Here is an 18,745-nt window from a genome sequence, read left to right as displayed (position 1 = left end):
CACACATGCGCGCGCACACACACACACACACACACACACATTGCCTGAAGCGCAGAATATCAGCAGGGGGACAGATTGAGACAGAATGTCATGTTTCTGTGACAGTGTGTGTCCTATCACTGTTACCCAATTGATCATGCGCCCTGCCTACTTTGACAAGGGAGTTCTCCGTTTGGGTGACTGGTTGACGTGCGTGAATTTCACCAGGGTGCCTGAGGATCGAAACCCAATTGGACCATTTTTTATGTCCGCCACAGATCTCTCTGAAGAATTCCCAACATTGACGGCTTTAGCAACGCTGTGCCACTCCGTGGGTTTTCTCTTATTTGTTTTGCAAAAGCACTTCCTTTCATTTCTCCACCTCGCCCACAGGTACCTCAATATCTGCTTCTGTGAAATAGCGCTTCCTTGATCTGCCTTGATCTACGGTCGCCATGTCATTGGCGGAGCGCTGTAACAGCTGGCTTATGTATATGCATGAGATCCACAAGGCACTTTGCATTGACTATTTATGGCAGTAAGTGGGCGTGGTGAGGGCGGAATGTGACTAAAAAGCAGCTGAGAACCTTTCTAGATAGTTTCTAATTAATGAAGCGGAGATTGCATGCAGCTGTGCGTACCCCATGTTTGATAGATCACAAACCTACTTGGCGTGAGTATATTTGTTTTGCTGAGCTTAAGTACGGTTTTAGTAAGGATTCTATGCAATGTTTGATAAATGAGGCCCCTGGAATGGGCATTCCACTCTTTTCGGACTGCTGTAAAATCACTATTTAAAAATAAGTTAAATTTTTCTTTTTCATGGTTACAGATGAATTAGGAAAACCATTGCATATTAGAGCTAGATACCAAAATGCAATGGGGAGTTTGAAGCCTGAGCCCTACTGGTTAACTGTGTTATTAATTTTTACACCTGCCCCTCCATCAAAAGTACCTTTTTTTATATGGAAATGTATAACTACCACCCGTTCAAAATTAAATTAGGGCATAATAACATTATGACGTTTATTGTACTAATAATGTAATTGTCACATCTAAACATGACAAGTATACTGTCAGAAGAATAAGTTTATCTCGTTTTAATTTTATATCATGAGATGAACCTTTCAGCTGCACATCTTTGTTGTGTAGGTTCTGTTTAGCAGCACCTGTGAAAGATGTATTGTGTCTTTTACTTTTTTACTAACTGAAAGAGGTGAAGACCTGTCCTCCCTTTGTATAAATTTAGATTACAAATGTTACTTGGAACGAAAACCATGACTGAGCATGAACGGACTAAATGCAGTCATGACATTCTACCTTGTACTTCTTTCATACAGAAATATCATCATTTTCAATGTGTTTTGTTAGTCAAGATTTTATAGGACAAATTAAAATCCAGTTCTTGCAGTTGTCATTAAAGCCACTTAATTGGGTTTTTTTCAGAAGCCATTTTGAATGCCATTTCACACACAAGTTATTCAAAATGAGGAAACGTTTTACTTTAAAGTAAGATATTGATGCACCTTCCCATTTAAGGTAAAGGAGAAAAGGTGCTGAATGTGTTCTGCATGAGAAAAGTGTTTCTTTTATCCACCCCAAGAAGTAAAAAAATGAAAAGACTTCAAAGGGAAATGCCCTACATGGTCAGCTTGTCTGGCTGTCTGACTGAGCTGTATCAACAAACTGAGTTAATGGAGTGCCAGATGAGCATTCCTTGTTAATATCAACCACTCATGCATTTCAGGAAGGTGCTGCTTCTGTCAAGGGGAACTAAGCCTCTTCACTTAATTTGATAAGCAAAACATACGAGTTTTGCAGAAGAACAAAACAGTTTTTAGTTATCTCATTTGCCTCTTGATTAGTTGCATTATGACTAAAAAGGCCTTTCATGTTAGCACAAGGGTACTGGAGAGGCAGTGCATTCAAACATTGTGCTTTACACTGTGCTAATAAGGTGTTTTGGCATCTCGTGCTAATTTTCCATTAGGGTGATGGGACGGATACTTCACCTGGCTGAAGAGGGCTAACTCAGACTTCAGATGGGAATAAACAAAAGGAGAGGAAACTGGGGTAAAATAGAGTCAGTGGTGTGCAAAGAAGGGAGGAAGTACCAACAAAGTGCATTATTGGCATTTGGCCTACAGTCTTAGAGTCAAGGCCAAGATTTTTTTTTAATTTACATCGTTATTTATTTCTCGCAACTCTAAACTAAACTGAGGATTGATGTTGTTTTGGGATTTACCCAGTGAAATTTGGCTGCAAAACATGAGTTTTTTAAACAGTCTTCTATTAAATCTAAGATATTCTTTGTCAATAGGGTGTTTTACAGTAGCTCAAAATAGATTGTGATGTAATGCTGCAAAGTATTCTGGGATGCAGAGTCATACAAGAAAGCAGGCATTTATTATAGTTTCCTATGGGTCTGAGGTGCTTAAGTTGTTTATTCATCTCGTAAAGATTTTCAAAAAGCAAGGCATACTGTCACACCCTGTCCTGTCTCCCCGTTTTGGTTCAGCCTTCTGTCTCGTTAATTGCTCCCACCTGCCTCTCGTTTCCCAATCACCTTAGCTCCCGGCTCTCGTGTATTTAAGCCCCTTCTGTTCTGTGTCTTGTGTCGGTCCATTGTTTCAGTGTCCTGCGTGTTTCTCATTAAAGTTCATGATAAAACGTCCCACCTGTCTGCCTGTCTTCCTCCCCGCGTTTGGATCCTCGCCACACCTCCGCTCACCTCGCCAACACGCCGTGACAGAATGGACCGACCCGTTAAAGGATTCAGCGGGGAGATTCTCCCGTGGGAGTACCTGCTCCGGTGGCTCACCCCGAGCCACCAACCGGCTTCTCCAGCTCCAGCTCCGCCTCGCCGCGGACGGCGGCGCCGACCTGCGCCCTCGGCTGTCCTCTCCACCCTCCCAGTGCCTGATGGAGGATCGTATCGAGAGGCACACTCGGATCACTCCAGTTACGTGGGCACCCGTCTGGCTGTGTGCTCCCCCGGGGTTGGTCCACAGCGTGGGGAGAGACGCCGGGCTCCACCGCAGTCCTGTGTTCCGGGACGGAGCTGTGAGCTCGCCGCTGCCCCTGCTCGGCGCAACAGCTTGGACACGCCCCCGGTCAGACCAGCAGTTCCGTCTCCGGCCCAATCGCCGCCTCCATCATCTACAGGCGGAGGAGCGTTGGCCGCAGCCCAGCTGACCGAGCTCGTCAGTCTCCAGGCGGAGCTTGGCCGGTTCCGCCAGCTCATCAGCCTCCAGGAATCCCGCCTGGACGCTCTATCCTCCTCATCTCAGGGCCAGAGGAGCGAGCCCGGGGTTCACCCAGCGGAGCTCGCCGGTCTCCGGGCTGAGCTGGCCGAGCTCCATCGGACGCTCAGCCTCAAAGAGTTTCAGCTGGACGGTCTGTCCTCCCTGCTCTCACAGTTTCCAGCACCACCTGTTCTGTCGCAGCCTGCTCCAGCGGTGGCCCCGGTGGACGCACCACATCCAGTTCCAGCGGTGGTCCCAGAGATCGCACCGCATCTGGTCCAGCCTGTCCAGGCAGCCCCGCAGCAGCTCTGCCTCCGGCCCATAAGCTGACAGTACCGGTCCGGAAACAGGCAGTCCCGGCCCAGAAGCATAAGGTTCGGGCCCACAAGCTGATGGTTCCGGTTCCGGCCCAGAAGCAGACGGTTCTGGCCCCGAAGCAGATGGTTACGGTTCTGGCCCAGAAGCAGATGGTTCCGGTTCCGGCCCAGAAGCAGACGCCCCAAAGCAGATGGTTCCGGTTCTGGCCCAGAAGCAGATGGTTCCGGTTCCGGCCCGGAAGCAGACGGTTCTGGTCCAGAAGCAGACGACTCAGAAGTCGATGGACCAGAAGTCGACGCCCCCGGACCAGAAGTCGACGCCCCCGGACCAGAAGTCGACGCCCCCTGACCAGAAGTCGAGGGTCCAGAGGTCGAGGGTCCAGAAGTCGACGGTTCAGAAGTCGATGGACCAGAAGTCGACGCCTCCGGACCAGGAATCGACGCCCCCGGACCAGAAGTCGATGGAGGTCGACGCCCCTTCCAGTCGTATGGTCGACGCCTCTTCGTGTTCTGAAGTCGACGCCTCTTCGTGTTCTGAAGTCGACGCCTCTTCATGTTCTGAAGTCGACGCCTCTTTGTGTACTGAAGTAGACGCCTCTTTGTGTTCTGAAGTCGACGCCTCCTCGTGTTGTGAAGTCGACGCCTCCTCGTGTTCTGAAGTCGATGCCTCCTCGTTTTCTGAAGTCGATGCCTCATCCACTCCAGAGGTCAACGCCTCATCCACTCCAGAGGTCGACGTCTCATCCACTCCAGAGGTCGACTCCTCTTCTAGTCCAAGGGTCGACGCCTCTTCCAGTCCAAGGGTTGACGCCTCTTCCAATCCAAGGGTCGACGCCTCTTCCGGTTCAAGGGTCGACACCTCTTCCAGTCCAAGGGTCGACACCTCTTCCAGTCCAAGGGTCGACGCCTCTTCCAGTCCAAGGGTCGACACCCCCAGGCCAGAAGTCGACGCCTCCTCTGAAGTCGACGCCTCATCTGATGTCGATGCCTCATCTGACGTTGACGCCTCATCTGAAGTCGACGCCTCATCTGACGTTGGCGCCTCATCTGACGTCGGCGCCTCATCCGACGTCGACGCTCTTTCCAGTCAAGAGGTTGACGCTCTTTCCAGTCCAGAGGTCGACACTCTTTCCAGTCCAGAGGTCGACTCTCTTTCCAGTCCAGAGGTCAACGCTCTTTCCAGTCCAGAGGTTGACGCTCATTCGTGTCCAGAGGTCGACGAGCCCTCTAGTCCGATGTCTCCGCCGTCTCCAGTTCCAGTGGTGGTTCCGGAGGTCGCACCGTATCCGGTCCAGCCTGCAGAGACTTTGTCCCCGGTCCAGCCTGCAGAGCTCCTCTGCCATAAACGCCGGCCCCCAAGAGCCCGCCGTTGCCACCTCCTCTGCCGCAGCCGCAGGCCCCCAAAAGCCCATCGTCGCCTCCTCCTATGCCGCAGACGCAAGCCCCCAAGAGCCCATCGTCACCGCCTCCCCTGCCGCAGATGCAGGCCCCCAAGAGCCCGTCGCCTCCCCCTCTGCCGCAGACGCAGGCCTCCAAGAGCCCATCGCCTCCTCCTCTGCCGCAGGCCTCCAAGAGCCCGTCGTCTCCTCCTCCTCTGCCCCAGGCGCAGGCCCCCGGACTCTGCTGGTCCCTGCCTCCTCTTCATCGGTGCCTCCGGGTCCCCCTCCTCCGGCCCTGCTCTGTGTTCCTGTGGGCGTGGGGGGGGGGGGCCTTAAATTTCACCTTTCCAATGCCTATAATGCAGCTTTGAATCTCATTCTTAAGCAGTTTCAGTCTAAGTCACATCTTCCTGCATTTAATCAACATGACTCACTCTCAATAGCGACCAATGGCTCATCAGCGGATGGAGAGGCGGGGTACCAAGAGTGGTCTAGGCTCGTTAAATAACAATAGGCAGCTACAGCTTATAAGCTTGGCTCTCCCATATTCCAATTAGAATTGACAATGCTCCTTGGATGAGAAGTGAAACATCTTCAAGGAACTAAAGAAGTCGATTTTCCTTCATTTGAACCATTTGTAAAGTCAATTTATGCCAAGAAACATTTAAAATGTTCAAACCTTGAGAATAATATTGATGGACTCTCAGCATAGCGGGACTCTTTTGAGCGGAGAGGACGCAGAGCGCTAATCGTTGGTGCTCTCGCTGCGCACGATACATTCTCAAAGTGGCGCAACAAAACTATTATTAACACATGATCGTTCATATCTGTTTATATCCTCTGGTACTTTGTCTTTTAATCATTCCTGATGCGCTCTGCTCATTGTGTGCTGCGGTGATTTCACCTCACTGACGCAGCATTGAAACATGCTCTCCGCCTTGCGGTTTGGAGATCCCTTTGACCTGCTTAAATGTAACTCCTGAAGTGAAAAAGTAAGAACCCAGGCAGCAGTTTTTCTGGAGAGTAAAAACAAGAAAACAAAGCAAAGTGTTAAAAAGTTAAATGTAGGTAGATTTATCTCCACTACATGTTTTTACCTGCATAAAGCTATAAGTAATACACATGTAATCTTTATAAATTTAATACAATTCAGATCACTTTCAAAACTCAGTCACACACCCAGGTTCCGTTTGAAGGAATTTTGGGGGCAAGGGCAAAACAACCCCCCCACATCACTGTGTTCCCCCAGAAGCCTCTGTGTAATTCATACCCTGTCCAGGAGTATTAGTAATACAGTTTTTATAAAAACACCTCGGAAATCACTGACATGCTCTAATATTGTCAGATGCAAAACAGTATTGTCGGACACGCTGTAATCTGTTTCTTTTCTGAACTCACAAAAATCTGTCAGTAACAAAGCCATTTGAAAGCCACTTTTTGTGGATTCTCTGAAAGCTTCCATAGAGTCCATGACAAACTTTTTTCCCCATTAATCATATCGTCTAATCTCAAAGCTGAAACAAGCATCCTTAATAAGCTGTGCACATGAGGCTTACAAACGCTGTAGTAAAACAACAGATATAATAATTTCTTATTAATAAAACGTTGTTGCAACACTAAAGCAGCAGAAAAATGAGATTTTGCAACAAATATACTAAATATTTACATATGAATAGTTTTAGACCCTTTGTATTGGAAGAATCTGATATTAATTTTAGCTTTTCACCTGGGGAAAAATGGATACCAATGTGGTTTTTGTGGCTTTGCCATAGTTTGACGTCATCGGAAGGCAAAGATCTCCTGTCCTCATTTTTGGAAATAGAAGTATGGTCACCCTAGTATAGCTCAGTGGCAGATTTTGCAACCTTCTAGCAAGTTTAAGCCAGCAAACATTTAAATGTGCACCATTGCAATATTGAAAAGGTGAATATTGTGAAGTTTAGCTCTTCGATGTACTGCTTATTCCTTTTGAACAATGCCTTGCAAACTTCTAGCAAGTTTATGCCAAAAAAAAATTCAAACCTTGAGTATGTGTGCTGTTCACAGTAGGGGGTTTAGCTCAGTGGTAGAGCATTTAAGTGCATATCAAGAGGTCTCCAGTTCAATTCTGGATGTCCCCTTCCATGTTCCTCCACCAAGTGACATTTTGTCAGTTTCTGCTTCCTCATCACTGACTGTATGGCAGGGCTCTCCTGTTCAACTCTGGATGTCTGTTTTATTCCCCACTGCCATCTATCTGTCCAAATAAAAGAGAAGTGCAATGCACACCATTGCGATATTCCAATTGTGAATTTGCTGAAGTGTAGCTCTTCAGTGAACAGCTTTTTCAGTTTAAACAATGTCTTGCAACTTTCTAGAAAGATAACGCCAACAAACATTTGAATTTTTCAAACCTTCAGTATATCTGTTGCTCACAGTAGGGCAGACCTGGGCATTTTACGGCCCGCGGGCCACATCCGGCCCTTTGGTTGACTTTGACCGGCCCGCGTAAGGTTAATTGGAAATTACAAAATAAATGTATTTTCTCATTTTACCTCATGCATGGGCTAAGGCTGCATTGCTTTTATTTTGAAGTTGTTTTTTACGTGCACAATGACGCAATACGTATAGCAACAAGTGCCCGCGGTTGACATGGTGATTGTAGCCTGAGAAATGTCCGCTCATGCAAAAAAAAAAAAAGTAAGATGCCAAATACAGGATTTTCAACAAAAATTGGACTGCTAAGTATTTTTTTTACTGAAGTCGGAGGTAAAGCCGTGTGTTTGGTTTGCGGGGAGGAGATTGCCGTGTTTAAGGACTACAATTTGAGTCGGCATTACGACAAGAAACACTCAGAAAAATACAAGAACTTGTCTGATGCTGAGAGGGCACGGACATCCGAAGCTTTGCTAGCAAAGTTGCAAAAGCAGCAAGGCTTTTTTACTAAGCTTCACACATCCAGGGATGCAGCAACCAGGACCAGCTTTGTGATATATCCCACAAAATAGCTAAAAACAGCAAGCCGTTTTCGGAGGGAGAGTTTGTCAAAGAGTGCATGGTGGACTCTGCCGCACTAATATGCCCTGAAAAAAAAGGCGCATTTGAGCAAATCCCGCTGTCCAGGTGAACCGTGACCAGGAGGATCGAGGACATTGCGGGGAACCTGGAGCTTCAGCTGCAACGTGAAGTGGCAAGTTTGGACTTTTTCTCATTAGACGGGAGCTGTGATGTCCGGGACACAGCCCAGCTGCTCGTATTTGTCCGGGGATAACGGACTTCAAGCTCACAGAGGAGCGGGCAGCAATGCGGTCGATGAAAGGGACAACGACAGGGAGTGATCTTTTTACAGAGGTAAATGCGTGCACGGACACTCTGGGATTGAAATGGGAGAGACTGTCAGGTGTCACAACAGACGGTTGTCCAAATCTTAAGCCGGGCGTACACTGTGCGACTTTTTCACTTTTTTGAGCCGATTTTCCAGTCGTGCGAGAAGCCACGACATCGGGGCGAGTTTTGCGCCGAGCGGCCGTGTAGTGTACAGGGGGTTACGAGAGGCGATTAACACCACGTGACCAGCCGCCGATCAGCAGTCGTGTGGTCGCACGGACTTCTGGTGTGTTTAATATTTCGCTCGTCCCTCGTGAGGGTATCGCACTGTTGAAGCGGCGCTGCGAGCAGCTGCGACCCAAAAAGTATCAGAACCGCTCACGTCGCATGCACAATCCTGCATCAACGCCGGTCGCTCGCTATTTCCCTAATAACACACGCTGTTCGTTTTTGTTTCTACACGTTTTTTTTACCCACAAAGATTGTCAAGAAAGCGTGTTTGTCGTGTTCATGTCAAATTAAACTGATCACAAAACACAGATTTACTTTCTTTATTTCGTTTTCCTCATCCATCCCCCATAAATCCCTGTGTCCTCCTGCAGCACTCCCGAAGGACAACAGGCAAGACAAGACAAACAAGTCTGACGTGTTGAGTAAAAACTGCTATTTTTAGCACATTTTTAGGGCCGAAGTGTTGCTACCAGACGTACAGCGTGAGCAGTCAGGTCGCATACGAGAACTGGGTCGTACAGTGTGAGCACATGACTCGTGAGATCTGCTCTGCGGGGAAGTCGTACAGTTTGAGCTGAAGCTGAACGCTGCGAGTGAAAAAGTCGCACAGTGTACGCCCGGCTTTACAGGGGAAAATGTCGGACTTTTGAAACGCATGCAAGATAAAGTGACAGAAATCGATGCAGATCAAAAATAGGTGTTTTTGCATTGTATTATACACCAACATGTGTTGTGCAAGTCAGTGCTAAAAATCAACCATGTTACTGATGTTGTTACTAAAATAATAAACTTCATCAGGGCGCGGGCAATGGATCACAGACAGTTTGTGGCTCTTTTGGAGGACTCCACACAGCTGTCAGCTGGCTCAGCCTGGGGAAAGTGCTGAAGAGGGTTTGGGACTTGAAAGCAGAGATTCAGGATCTCTGCTGGATTTCTACTCTTCTCTTAAGGAGGACTTTCCAAACCTGAAGAGACATGCTCAGAAGATGTTGGTTCTCTTCAGCTCTACCTACATTTGTGAACAAACATTTTCAATGATGAAGTTTACAAAATCCAGGTATAGATCCTCTCTCACTGATGATCATTAGTCAGCTGTGCTTCGCTTCTCCACCTCAGACATTCAACCTGACTTTGATGCACTCGTTAAAGCCCAGCAGAGACTAGATTTCTCTCACTGAATAAGAAAAAAATTGCTTAAAAACACAAAATAAGGTGTTTGGACCACAAATGTAGGCAACTAGCAGTGAACTGGGACACTTTTTTTAAACCTCTTTCTCAAGATCACAGTTCAGTGATTTTATTTTACAGACAATACTGTGTGTCTGTAGAATGCTAAGAACCTCTTTCCAACAATATTTGAAACTCAGAATGTGTTTTGGAGTGAATGTGACTGAAACTGTTAACTAATATAAGTCACAAATGTTTAACAAAAACCAAATGCGCACACTTTGTTTACCATTGCCTTGGGAAATTTGAATAAATCACATTTTTGTAAGACAACCTCACTTTTTCCTTTTTGCTCATTTATAACATATAGTCTACTCTTACCAGCTTGAAGAAACAATGGTATTTACTGCTTTTTATAAAGAAATGCCATTAATATTATGCATAATTGACTTCAGCCTTTTGGCCTGGCCCTCCACAATATTTTCTATTTCTCATGTGGCCCCATGGAAAAAATAATTGCCCACCCCTGCAGTAGGGGTTGTAGCTCAGTGGTAGAGCATTTGACTGCAGATAAAGAGGTCTCCAGTTCAACTCTGGATGCCCCCTTCCATGTTCCTCCCCCATGTCATACCTTGTCAGTTTGAGCTTCCTCATCACTGACTGTTTAGCAGGGTGCTCCTGTTCAACTCTGGATGACTGTAATATTCTGCACTGCCATCTATCTGTCCAAATAAAAGAGAAGTGTAATGCACACCATTGCAATAGTCCAATTGTGAATTTGCTGAAGTATAGCTCTTCAGTGTACAGCTTCTACAGTTTAAAAAATGCCTTGCAACTTTCTAGAAAGATAACGCCAACAAACATTTGAATTTTTGAGAACTTGAGTATATATGTTGTTCACAGTAGGGGGTGTAGCTCAGTTGGAGACCAATTGACTGCAGATCAAGAGGTCTCCAGTTCAAATCTGGATGCCCCCTTCTTTACATCTCTGCCAAGTTAGTATTGTTCACTTGCTATTGCTTTTAATTTTGTAAGGTGTATACTGAAAAATCAGACTCGTGTTTTTTTGCCAATCGTTGTCCAAAAGACTTTTTCTTGGAAGCAAACCTGAAAAAAATCAGGTTGCTTTCTTCATTCCTTAATAATGGGGGTGTAGTTCAGCAGTAGTGCAATTGACTGCAGATCAAGAGGTCTCCAGTTCAAGTCTAGAATACCACGTAAGTATATCACTGCTAAATCAGTTGTTGTTCAGTTACTGTTGCTTTAGATATAGTTAGGTGTATGCTGAAAAAACATGACTCGTGTTTCTTTTTTAACTATCTGCCCCCTAACATGGAAAAACCAGGTTAATGTCATCAGTTTTCTAAAGTAGGGGGTATAGCTCAGTGGTAGAGCATTTGACTGCAAATCAAGAGGTCTCCAGTTCAACTCTGGATGCCCCCTTCTGTATTTCGCTTCTAATTCAATGTTGTTCATTTACAATTGCTTTGAATTTAGTAAGGTATATGCTGAAAAACAAGACTCTTGTTTCTTTTTAACTATTGTCAATATTTAGTTTTCATGTAACCAAACCTGAAAAAAATAGGTTGATTTTTTCAGCATTTCCAAGTTAGGGGGTATAGCTCAGTGGTAGAGCATTTGACTGCAGATCAAGAGGTCTCCAGTTCAACTCTGGATGCCCCCTTCCATGTTCCTCCCCAATGTCATAACTTGGCAGTCTCTGCTTCCTCATTATTGACTGTGTAGCAGGGTTCTCCTGATCAACTCTGGATGTCTGTTTTATTCCCCACTGCCATCTATCTGTCCACATAAAAGAGAAGTGCAATGCACACCATTGCAATATTCCATTTGTGAATTTGCTGAAGTTTAGCTCTTCAGTGTACAGCTTCTTCAGTTTAAAAAATGCCTTGCAACTTTCTAGAAAGATAACGTCAACAAACGTTTGAATTTTTGAAAACTTGAGTATATCTGTTGTTCACAGTAGGGGTGTAGCTCAGTTGGAGACCATTTGACTGCAGATCAAGAGGTCTCCAGTTCAAATCTGGATGCCCCCTTTACATCTCTGCCAAGTCAGTATTGTTCACTTGCTATTGCTTTTAATTTTGTAAGGGGTATACTGAAAAACCAGACTCGTGTTTTTTTGCCAACCGTGGTCCAAAAGACTTTTACTTGGAAGCAAACCTGAAAAAAATCAGGTTGCTTTCTTCATTCCTTAATAATGGGGGTGTAGTTCAGCAGTAGTACAATTGACTGCAGATCAAGAGGTCTCCAGTTCAACTCTGGATGCCCCCTTCTGTATTTCGCTTCTAAGTCAATGTTGTTCATTTACAATTGCTTTGAATTTAGTAAGGTATATGCTGAAAAACAAGACTCTTGTTTCTTTTTAACTATTGTCAATATTTAGTTTTCATGTAACCAAACCTGAAAAAAACAGGTTGATTTTTTTCAGTATTTCCAAGTTAGGGGGTATAGCTCAGTGGTAGAGCATTTGACTGCAGATCAAGAGGTCTCCAGTTCAACTCTGTATGCCACCTCCATGGTCCTCCCCCATGTCATAATTTGTCAGTTTCTGCTTTGTCATCACTGACTGTGTTGCAGGGTTCTCCTGTTCAACTCTGGATGTCTGTTTTATTCCCCACTGCCATCTATCTGTCCACATAAAAGAGAAGTGCAATGCACACCTTTGCGATATTCCAATTGTGAATTTGCTGAAGTTTAGCTCTTCAGTCTACAGCTTCTTCAGTTTAAACAATGTCTTGCAACTTTCTAGAAAGATAACGCCAACAAACATTTGAATTTTTCAAACCTTGAGTGTATGAGTTGTTCACAGTAGGGGGTGTAGCTCAGTGGTAGAGCATTTGACTGCAGATCAAGAGGTCTCCAGTTCAATTCTGGATACCCCCTTCTTTACATCTCTGACAAGTCAGTATTGTTCACTTGCTATTGCTTTTAATTTTGTAAGGTGTCTACTGAAAAACCAGACTCGTGTTTTTTGCCAACCATTGTCCAAAATACTTTTTCTTGGAAGCAAACCTGAAAAAATCAGGTTGCTTTCTTCATTCCTTAATAATGGGGGTGTAGTTCAGCAGTAGTGCAATTGACTGCAGATCAAGAGGTCTCCAGTTCAATTCTAGAATACCACGTATGTGTATCACTGCTACATCAGTGTTGTTCAGTTACTGTTGCTTTAAATTTAGTAAGGTGTATACTGAAAAACATGACTCATGTTTCTTTCTAGCTATTGTCAAAAATTATTTTTAATGCCCCCTAACATGGAAAAACCAGATTAATGTCATCTGTTCTCTATAGTAGGGGGTATAGCTCAGTGGTAGAGCATTTGACTGCAGATCAAGAGGTCTCCAGTTCAACTCTTGATGCCCCCTTCCATGTTCCTCCCCCATGTCATAACTTGTCAGTTTCTGCTTCCTCATCACTGACTGTTTAGCAGGGTTCTCCTGTTCAACTCTGGATGACTGTTATATTCCCCACTGCCATCTATCTGTCCAAATAAAAGAGAAGTGCAATGCACACCATTGCAATATTCCAATTGTGAATTTGCTGAAATTTAGCTCTTCAGTGTACAGCTTCTTCAGTTTAAAAAATGCCTTGCAACTTTCTAGAAAGATAACGCCAACAAATATTTGAATTTTTGAAAACTTGAGTATATGTGTTGTTCACAGTAGGGGGTGTAGCTCAGTTGGAGACCATTTGACTGCAGATCAAGAGGTCTCCAGTTCAAATCTGGATGACCCCTTATTTACATCTCTGCCAAGTCAGTATTGTTCACTTGCTATTGCTTTTAATTTTGTAAGGTGTATACTGAAAAACCAGACTCGTGTTTTTTTGCCAACCGTTGTCCAAAATACTTTTTCTTGGAAGCAAACCTGAAAAAAATCAGGTTGCTTTCTTCATCCTTATTAAAGGGGGTGTAGTTCAGCAGTAGTGCAATTGATTGCAGATCAAGAGGTCTCCAGTTCAATTCTAGAATACCACGTAAGTATATCACTGCTAAGTCAGTGTTGTCCAGTTACTGTTGCTTTAAATTTAGTAAGGTGTATACTGAAAAACATGACTCATGTTTCTTTCTAGCTATTGTCAAAAATTATTTTTCATGCCCCCTAACATGGAAAAACCAGGTTAATGTCATCTGTTCTCCAAAGTGGGGGGTATAGCTCAGTGGTAGAGCATTTGTCTGTAGATCAAGAGGTCTCCAGGTCAACTCTGGATGCCCCCTTCCATGTTCCTCCCCAATGTAATAACTTGTCAGTCTCTGCTTTCTCATTACTGACTGTGTAGCAGGGTTCTCCTGATCAACTCTAGATGTCTGTTTTATTCCCACTGCCATCTATCTGTCCACATAAAAGAGATGTGCAATGCACACCATTGCAATATTCCAATTGTGAATTTGCTGAAGTTTAGCTCTTCAGTGTACAGCTTCTTCAGTTTAAACAATGTCTTGCAACTTTCTAGAAAGATAATGCCAACAAACATTTGAATTTTTGAAAACTTTAGTATAAGTGTTGTTCACAGTAGGGGTGTAGCTCAGTTGGAGACCATTTGACTGCAGATCAAGAGGTCTCCAGTTCAAATCTGGATGCCCCCTTTACATCTCTGCCAAGTCAGTATTGTTCACTTGCTATTGCTTTTAATTTTGTAAGGTGTATACTGAAAAACCAGACTCGTGTTTTTTTGCCAACCATTGTCCAAAATACTTTTTCTTGGAAGCAAACCTGAAAAAATCAGGTTGCTTTCTTCATTCCTTAATAATGGGGGTGTAGTTCAGCAGTAGTACAATTGACTGCAGATCAAGAGGTCTCCAGTTCAATTCTAGAATACCACGTATGTATATCACTGCTACATCAGTGTTGTTCAGTTACTGTTGCTTTAAATTTAGTAAGGTGTATACTGAAAAACATGACTCATATTTCTTTCTAGCTATTGTCAAAAATTATTTTTCATGCCCCCTAACATGGAAAAACCAGGTTAATGTCAGCCGTTCTCTAAAGTAGGGGGTATAGCTCAGTGGTAGAGCATTTGACTGCAGATCAAGAGGTCTCCAGTTCAACTCTGGATGCCCCTTCCATGTTCCTCCCCCATGTCATAACTTGGCAGTCTCTACTTCCTCATTATTGACTGTGTAGCAGGGTTCTCCTGATCAACTCTGGATGTCTGTTTTATTCCCCACTGCCATCTATCTGTCCACATAAAAGAGAAGTGCAATGCACACCATTGCAATATTCCATTTGTGAATTTGCTGAAGTTTAGCTCTTCAGTGTACAGCTTCTTCAGTTTAAAAAATGCCTTGCAACTTTCTAGAAAGATAACGTCAACAAACGTTTGAATTTTTGAAAACTTGAGTATATCTGTTGTTCACAGTAGGGGGTGTAGCTCAGTTGGAGACCATTTGACTGCAGATCAAGAGGTCTCCAGTTCAACTCTGGATGCCCCCTTCCATGTTCCTCCCCCATGTCATAACTTGGCAGTCTCTGCTTCCTCATTATTGACTGTGTAGCAGGGTTCTCCTGATCAACTCTGGATGTCTGTTTTATTCCCCACTGCCATCTATCTGTCCACATAAAAGAGAAGTGCAATGCACACCATTGCAATATTCCATTTGTGAATTTGCTGAAGTTTAGCTCTTCAGTGTACAGCTTCTTCAGTTTAAAAAATGCCTTGCAACTTTCTAGAAAGATAACGTCAACAAACGTTTGAATTTTTGAAAACTTGAGTATATCTGTGGTTCACAGTAGGGGTGTAGCTCAGTTGGAGACCATTTGCCTGCAGATCAAGAGGTCTCCAGTTCAAATCTGGATGCCCCCTTTACATCTCTGCCAAGTCAGTATTGTTCACTTGCTATTGCTTTTAATTTTGTAAGGGGTATACTGAAAAACCAGACTTGTGTTTTCTTGCCAACCGTTGTCCAAAAGACTTTTATTTGGAAGCAAACCTGAAAAAAATCAGGTTGCTTTCTTCATTCCTTATTAATGGGGGTGTAGTTCAGCAGTAGTACAATTGACTGCAGATCAAGAGGTCTCCAGTTCAAGTCTAGAATACCACGTAAGTATATCACTGCTAAATCAGTTGTTGTTCAGTTACTGTTGCTTTAAATTTAGTTAGGTGTATGCTGAAAAAACATGACTCGTGTTTCTTTGTAACTATCTGCCCCCTAACATGGAAAAACCAGGTTAATGACATCAGTTTTCTAAAGTAGGGGGTATTGCTCAGTGGTAAAGCATTTGACTGCAGATCAAGAGGTCTCCAGTTCAACTCTGGATGCCCCCTTCTGTATTTCGATTGTAAGTCAATGTTGTTCATTTACAATTGCTTTGAATTTAGTAAGGTATATGCTGAAAAACAAGACTCTTGTTTCTTCTTAACTATTGTCAATATTTAGTTTTCATGTAGCCAAAACTGAAAAAAACAGGTTGATTTTTTCAGTATTTCCAAGTTAGGGGGTATAGCTCAGTGGTAGAGCTTTTGACTGCAGATCAAGAGGTCTCCAGTTCAACTCGGGATGCCCCCTCCATGGTCCTCCCCCATGTCATAATTTGTCAGTTTCTGCTTTGTCATCACTGACTGTGTAGCAGGGTTCTCCTGTTCAACTCTGGATGATGTCTGTTTTATTCCCCACTGCCATCTATCTGTCCACATAAAAGAGACGTGCAATGCACACCTTTGCGATATTCCAATTGTGAATTTGCTGAAGTTTAGCTCTTCAGTGTACAGCTTCTTCAGTTTAAACAATGTCTTGCAACTTTCTAGAAAGATAACGCCAACAAACATTTGAATTTTTCAAACCTTGAGTGTATGAGTTGTTCACAGTAGGGGGTGTAGCTCAGTGGAAGAGCATTTGACTGCAGATCAAGAGGTCTCCAGTTCTAATCTGGATGCCCCCTTTACATCTCTGCCAAGTCAGTATTGTTCACTTGCTATTGCTTTTAATTTTGTAAGGTGTATACTGAAAAACCAGACTCGTGTTTTTTTGCCAACCATTGTCCAAAATACTTTTTCTTGGAAGCAAACCTGAAAAAATCAGGTTGCTTTCTTCATTCCTTAAAAATGGGGGTGTAGTTCAGCAGTAGTGCAATTGACTGCAGATCAAGAGGTCTCCAGTTCCATTCTAGAATACAATGTATGTATATCACTGCTACATCAGTGTTGTTCAGTTACTGTTGCTTTAAATTTAGTAAGGTGTATACTGAAAAACATGACTCATGTTTCTTTCTAGCTATTGTCAAAAATTATTTTTCATGCCCCCTAACATGGAAAATCCAGGTTAATGTCATCTGTTCTCTGAAGTAGGGGCTATAGATCAGTGGTAGAGCATTTGACTGCAGATCAAGAGGTCTCCAGTTCAACTCTGGATGCCCCCTTCTGTATTTCGCTTCTAAGTCAATGTTGTTCATTTACAATTCCTTTGAATTTAGTTAGGTATATGCTGAAAAACAAGACTCTTGTTTCTTTTTAACTATTGTCAATATTTAGTTTTCATGTAACCAAACCTGAAGAAAATAGGTTGATTTTTTCAGTATTTCCAAGTTAGGGGGTATAGCTAAGTGGTAGAGCATTTGACTGCAGATCAAGAGGTCTCCAGTTCAACTCTGGATGCCTCCTTCCATGTTCCTCCCCCATGTCATAAATTGGCAGTCTCTGCTTCCTCATTTTTGACTGTGTAGCAGGGTCCTCCTGATCAACTCTCGATGTCTGTTTTATTCCCCACTGCCATCTATCTGTCCACATTAAAGAGATGTGCAATGCACACCATTGCAATATTCCAATTGTGAATTTGCTGATGTTTAGCTCTTCAGTGTACAGCTTCTTCAGTTTAAACAATGTCTTGCAACTTTCTAGAAAGATAACGCCAACAAACATTTGAATTTTTGAAAACTTTAGTATATGTGTTGTTCACAGTAGGGGTGTAGCTCAGTTGGAGACCATTTGCCTGCAGATCAAGAGGTCTCCAGTTCAAATCTGGATGCCCCCTTTACATCTCTGCCAAGTCAGTATTGTTCACTTGCTATTGCTTTTAATTTTGTAAGGGGTATACTGAAAAACCAGACTTGTGTTTTGTTGCCAACCGTTGTCCAAAAGACTTTTATTTGGAAGCAAACCTGAAAAAAATCAGGTTGCTTTCTTCATTCCTTATTAATGGGGGTGTAGTTCAGCAGTAGTACAATTGACTGCAGATCAAGAGGTCTCCAGTTCAAGTCTAGAATACCACGTAAGTATATCACTGCTAAATCAGTTGTTGTTCAGTTACTGTTGCTTTAAATTTAGTTAGGTGTATGCTGAAAAAACATGACTCGTGTTTCTTTGTAACTATCTGCCCCCTAACATGGAAAAACCAGGTTAATGACATCAGTTTTCTAAAGTAGGGGGTATTGCTCAGTGGTAAAGCATTTGACTGCAGATCAAGAGGTCTCCAGTTCAACTCTGGATGCCCCCTTCTGTATTTCGATTGTAAGTCAATGTTGTTCATTTACAATTGCTTTGAATTTAGTAAGGTATATGCTGAAAAACAAGACTCTTGTTTCTTTTTAACTATTGTCAATATTTAGTTTTCATGTAGCCAAAACTGAAAAAAACAGGTTGATTTTTTCAGTATTTCCAAGTTAGGGGGTATAGCTCAGTGGTAGAGCTTTTGACTGCAGATCAAGAGGTCTCCAGTTCAACTCGGGATGCCCCCTCCATGGTCCTCCCCCATGTCATAATTTGTCAGTTTCTGCTTTGTCATCACTGACTGTGTAGCAGGGTTCTCCTGTTCAACTCTGGATGATGTCTGTTTTATTCCCCACTGCCATCTATCTGTCCACATAAAAGAGACGTGCAATGCACACCTTTGCGATATTCCAATTGTGAATTTGCTGAAGTTTAGCTCTTCAGTGTACAGCTTCTTCAGTTTAAACAATGTCTTGCAACTTTCTAGAAAGATAACGCCAACAAACATTTGAATTTTTCAAACCTTGAGTGTATGAGTTGTTCACAGTAGGGGGTGTAGCTCAGTGGTAGAGCATTTGACTGCAGATCAAGAGGTCTCCAGTTCAATTCTGGATACCCCCTTCTTTACATCTCTGACAAGTCAGTATTGTTCACTTGCTATTGCTTTTAATTTTGTAAGGTG

The 18,745-nt window shown here is 43.5% G+C and overlaps 13 non-coding genes across 13 annotated transcripts; all 13 read left to right on the top strand.

Moving 5' to 3' along the window:
* Positions 1–10,995: 10,995 nt before the first annotated feature.
* On the top strand, positions 10,996–11,067 carry trnac-gca (transfer RNA cysteine (anticodon GCA)). The gene has a single exon. It is a non-coding gene; the product is annotated as a tRNA-Cys (tRNA).
* A 169-nt stretch (positions 11,068–11,236) lies between these two features.
* Positions 11,237–11,308, top strand: trnac-gca (transfer RNA cysteine (anticodon GCA)). Its single transcript has one exon. It is a non-coding gene; the product is annotated as a tRNA-Cys (tRNA).
* Positions 11,309–12,086: 778 nt separating this feature from the next.
* trnac-gca (transfer RNA cysteine (anticodon GCA)) lies at positions 12,087–12,158 on the top strand. Its single transcript has one exon. It is a non-coding gene; the product is annotated as a tRNA-Cys (tRNA).
* Positions 12,159–12,456: 298 nt separating this feature from the next.
* trnac-gca (transfer RNA cysteine (anticodon GCA)) lies at positions 12,457–12,528 on the top strand. Its single transcript has one exon. It is a non-coding gene; the product is annotated as a tRNA-Cys (tRNA).
* Positions 12,529–12,935: 407 nt separating this feature from the next.
* trnac-gca (transfer RNA cysteine (anticodon GCA)) lies at positions 12,936–13,007 on the top strand. The gene has a single exon. It is a non-coding gene; the product is annotated as a tRNA-Cys (tRNA).
* Positions 13,008–14,632: 1,625 nt separating this feature from the next.
* On the top strand, positions 14,633–14,704 carry trnac-gca (transfer RNA cysteine (anticodon GCA)). The gene has a single exon. It is a non-coding gene; the product is annotated as a tRNA-Cys (tRNA).
* Positions 14,705–15,834: 1,130 nt separating this feature from the next.
* Positions 15,835–15,906, top strand: trnac-gca (transfer RNA cysteine (anticodon GCA)). Its single transcript has one exon. It is a non-coding gene; the product is annotated as a tRNA-Cys (tRNA).
* Positions 15,907–16,075: 169 nt separating this feature from the next.
* trnac-gca (transfer RNA cysteine (anticodon GCA)) lies at positions 16,076–16,147 on the top strand. The gene has a single exon. It is a non-coding gene; the product is annotated as a tRNA-Cys (tRNA).
* Positions 16,148–16,448: 301 nt separating this feature from the next.
* trnac-gca (transfer RNA cysteine (anticodon GCA)) lies at positions 16,449–16,520 on the top strand. The gene has a single exon. It is a non-coding gene; the product is annotated as a tRNA-Cys (tRNA).
* A 646-nt stretch (positions 16,521–17,166) lies between these two features.
* On the top strand, positions 17,167–17,238 carry trnac-gca (transfer RNA cysteine (anticodon GCA)). Its single transcript has one exon. It is a non-coding gene; the product is annotated as a tRNA-Cys (tRNA).
* Positions 17,239–17,998: 760 nt separating this feature from the next.
* Positions 17,999–18,070, top strand: trnac-gca (transfer RNA cysteine (anticodon GCA)). The gene has a single exon. It is a non-coding gene; the product is annotated as a tRNA-Cys (tRNA).
* A 169-nt stretch (positions 18,071–18,239) lies between these two features.
* trnac-gca (transfer RNA cysteine (anticodon GCA)) lies at positions 18,240–18,311 on the top strand. Its single transcript has one exon. It is a non-coding gene; the product is annotated as a tRNA-Cys (tRNA).
* Positions 18,312–18,612: 301 nt separating this feature from the next.
* trnac-gca (transfer RNA cysteine (anticodon GCA)) lies at positions 18,613–18,684 on the top strand. The gene has a single exon. It is a non-coding gene; the product is annotated as a tRNA-Cys (tRNA).
* Positions 18,685–18,745: the final 61 nt, after the last annotated feature.

This window comes from Nothobranchius furzeri, chromosome 9, assembly GCF_043380555.1.
Source record: "Nothobranchius furzeri strain GRZ-AD chromosome 9, NfurGRZ-RIMD1, whole genome shotgun sequence".
In the NCBI taxonomy this organism is placed as follows: Eukaryota; Metazoa; Chordata; class Actinopteri; order Cyprinodontiformes; family Nothobranchiidae; genus Nothobranchius; species Nothobranchius furzeri.
The sequence above is the reverse complement of the archived record's forward strand: the minus strand, read 5'-3'. Positions and strand labels throughout refer to the sequence as shown.